Source organism: Lolium rigidum, chromosome 2 (genome assembly GCF_022539505.1).
Source record: "Lolium rigidum isolate FL_2022 chromosome 2, APGP_CSIRO_Lrig_0.1, whole genome shotgun sequence".
Classification (NCBI taxonomy): domain Eukaryota; kingdom Viridiplantae; phylum Streptophyta; class Magnoliopsida; order Poales; family Poaceae; genus Lolium; species Lolium rigidum.
The window spans coordinates 69,420,178-69,424,189 of NC_061509.1; the positions used below are offsets into that span (position 1 = coordinate 69,420,178).

The 4,012-nt window shown below is 38.2% G+C and overlaps 1 long non-coding RNA gene across 1 annotated transcript; it reads right to left on the reverse strand.

Moving 5' to 3' along the window:
- Positions 1 to 451: 451 nt before the first annotated feature.
- LOC124686662 lies at positions 452 to 1,408 on the reverse strand. The gene is made up of 2 exons (XR_006997905.1): positions 1,313 to 1,408; positions 452 to 941 (listed from the first exon to the last, which is right to left on the reverse strand). It is a non-coding gene; the product is annotated as an uncharacterized LOC124686662 (long non-coding RNA).
- Positions 1,409 to 4,012: the final 2,604 nt, after the last annotated feature.

Here is a 4,012-nt window from a genome sequence, read left to right on the forward strand (position 1 = left end):
CCCAGTTTGATGTTCCATAGTTGCATACATCGAAGCTAATCTAGTTTTGTATTGTGAACCGCTATCATTTCTAAGTAGTCATCTTCCAAATCACAATAAGTGAACTTTCATAACCAGAGAACCGAATTTCCACTTGAAAGTGTATATTGCCTGGAATACATAAGTTTACCGCCGAGGCTGAATTAGTTTTTGTAATAGCGAAACTTGTGTTTAAATTTGGACGGCAATCTTCCTGAGTGATGAACTGAACTTCCTTTTGACAAAAAATGAATTTCATTCCGACCTTACCGAATGAAGAAGGAATGAACTTACCACTTCCCACTGTAAGAATATGTATTTTTGAATCACCAATGAAGTAAACTTCACGGCTAAAATAACTGTACCTATGCACAGATAAAAGTGAACATCTGACACGAAATGAACTCTCTAAAAATAAATGGTGAACATATGCTTAAGCGAAGTAAACTTTGTTTCTCATATCAACCGCATCAAATCTACACCATATAAATGAACTTCTGTTTTTTGATACATGGAGAAACTTTTATGTACTGCTAGTGTAACACACTGCGTCCTGTAATGAACTGAAGTCTAGATATTCTGTACATAAAAATGAAGTTCATATATATGAGAGAGAGGGTCGATGCAGAGATGTCGTCGCATGCGGAAGAGCCCATCCCGGTTCACATCAGCACTGCCGTGCACACCGCCAAGCTTCATTTATTGAGGCGAGCTGACAAGGTAGGTGTGGCATTGGGAGGCTATCTTGCGTCGACAGCATCAAGGAAGCCCTTTTAGATACAGTTTAAGGCAGTAGATGACCTGGAGCGTACTTGGATTCTCTGCACTTGTTCCAAACCTCAAGCAGACAAATCAGTACTTACAGATGTAATCTTACCATCTCTGTCCATTTTTTATACATCACATGTAGCATCACAAACAACCTGCACAAAACATTGGATAAGTGAGCTTCGCGTATTGGATAAATGAACACCCACACACATAGTTAGCCAGAAAAAAAGGCCCATAGTGGCAGCTGGCCGAAATGGATTTTGAATTGCAGCACGGCCAATACACAGCATCTTGAGAAAATTTCAATGTATAGTTCAACACATACATCCAGGACAGAACCATTATTTTCATAAAAGTAACTACTGCAACTTTTAAGAGTGAACTACTGGAGCTGGCCATGTATGCATTATCCATACATATGCATTTTCTCTACTAGTACATCCATATCGACATGCAAAAAAGGGCAGGGAAACTAATAGTCATGCCAACAGGTCCACGATCAACCAACAGCTATAATGCTTACCAGTTCGAATCAGCAACATTTCAGCAAGAGAACTTGTCGGATGTACTGCTTCGCACCCCATCAAATGACTCTGCATTACCAATATCGAATAAGTGTCTTGCGTATAATAGAGAATGTAAACTTCCTAATTTTGTACTCATACATATCTTGAGGAGAAGTTATTATCTTCATGTAAAAATTGGGTGGCGCTAAGAGCTGTGGGGGAATTTTGCATGGTAAATGGACCGAGGTAGCTTGATAAGTGGACTCCTTTTTATTTTATATACCAGTGAAGGTAAAACTGAACTGGACTCCGTAACAATGGTAGAACTACACTGCAGAACCTGGTGCTTTACCCCTAGCAGCATCTCTGCAAAACAAGGTCTCCGCGCTGGTCGGGTTTAGAGGAGGCACAGAACGAAACTTGGATTAGAAATAAAAGAATAATCCACCTACCAGGATTATCTAAATTGAAGTGTCAGGAGATGTGAACTTCACCAATTAGGAGAAGTGAACGTCACCGATTAGGAGAAGTTAATTCCATAGATTAAAACCCGTTTACTCGAAAAAGATGAACTTACTGGTAATACGAAACTGAACTTTCAGATAGACAAATGTTCACATAAACTGTGTACAAAATCCCAACATCAAACTGAACCACAGTGGAACAAATACAAAACACACCGAGATGATTGTTAACTATCACGTGGAAGTCAAGGAGGGAGAAGTTAGACCATATAAAATACTCAAGTTCCAGCCCCAAACTCAACAAACTCGCTAAACTATAAAAGTGAACTCGCCAGGTTAATAAAGTGAACTTCTTAATTTATCTTATTGGCCACACATCAACAACGCATACATGACTATAATATGTTCCCAGATTTCTCTATTTTTTTCATTTGAATGCACCAACAAGTGTACTTCTCCCAGTGCATAACAATGAACTTAGAAAATATTGAATATAAAGGACTAATCCATCCCACAGCCTCCAATATTAGAAATAAAATTCACGAATAATCCATCTACCATGAATAGTCCGAACTTAAATATCGGGGAGGTGTCAACTTCACGTATTCAAGAAGTGAACTTTCACGAATTGGAGAACTGAACTTTAAAAGAGAGAGATTTTGGGGAAGCTGTGGCCGGTGGAAAACTGAACTCACCTATTTTTGATCCTTCCAGTCAGAGCCGAGGGCTAGCTAGTTAGATAATCCAGCTGAACAAACAGTTGGTGCAGATTTAGAATAGGGAAAAACTCCTGGTAACAAGAATCTGATCATTTACATAGTCAAACAACGACAACGTGAAATCACAGAGAAAGATAGGTGAACTCAGTTCAGATGCATTGCAAAACTATTTTTTACAGTACTCCCTCTGTTCTTATAACTATAATTTTGTATTTAACTAAAAGCATCGCCAAGACGAAGCTAACTTTCCAGAAAATATAGATGTGAACCTTGATCCATGACAAAGTGAATTCTTTTCTTTTTTAGCAACCACACATCAACACATACATCCAGGACAGAAACATTATTTTCATAAAAAGTAACTACTTGGAGCTTTTAAGAGTGAAATACTGGAGCTAGCCATGTATGCATCATCCATGTACGCAAGATCCCAAATTGCAGATATCAAAATTACAGATTTTCTCATAGCATTGATAATATATGTTACCCATCATGTCATTTTAACACAACATTTTAGTACGTTGGAAGGAAGCAATAATAAAGGAATAAAAAGGAGGACTAGCACGTAGTTCAGTTGGATCTTCAGTAGCAGTTTAGAGGCAGCATTTAATAGCATCAAGTGAACTTTACCCGATAAAAAGGTGAACTTTTCAACACAAGATATGACACTGTTTTTAGGTAATTTTTACCAGAGCATTATCAGGTGGAAAGTTCCATACATAAGACGAAAGCTATGATGCTTTGCAGTATCAGGTGCAAAGTTTGTAGGCTCGCAGAACTGAACTGCAAGAAAATGTAAGTTGAACCTTCACCTTTTCATTATCCGAACTTCGTAGTAGATCACAATCTCGACGGCACTAGCAAAGCAGAACTTCCAACGTGTTTAAACTGATGTCCGCACGGTTTAAGGTGAACTTTCACTTAATAGATGAACTGTTGAGCTTTAATCAGTGAACTTCCCTTTTTTAATCTACAAGGTGAACTTTCAGTTTATTTTCATAGATTAGTATGGAGTGAACTTCAGTAGTTCACTGAGTGAATTCCTTGTTTATTAGCAAATGAACTTTTGTGAAATTAAAATGTGAATTTTCCAGGAACGGATTGAACTTTTTTATAGACATAAAACACAACCCCAACGTTGGACGAAATGAACTTTTCAAAAGAAAGAACTGAACTTCGCAACCACCATGCTTTTCTATTTAGCTCTACATACATCTAGGAGAGAACCATTATTTTCATAAAAGGTAACAGCTGCAGCTTTTAAGAGTGAACTACTGGAGCTGGCCATCACAACCATGACAACTAACTGAGCTGTTTTTTGAAGTTCAGATATCATTGACAAAGGATCTAATTTCTTTTCTAACCAGAAAAATACAATACAAACTTTGTATTAGCTAAAGGACTAAGGGTAAGAAAAAACTAACAGTACCCTGACTACTAAGTGCAGCGCTAGGTGAACTTCAGAGCTGGCCTGGGCAGAGTGTGCATTCCTGGTGAGTTCAGAGGTAGCCAGGGAGAGTCCAGTGCAGCACTA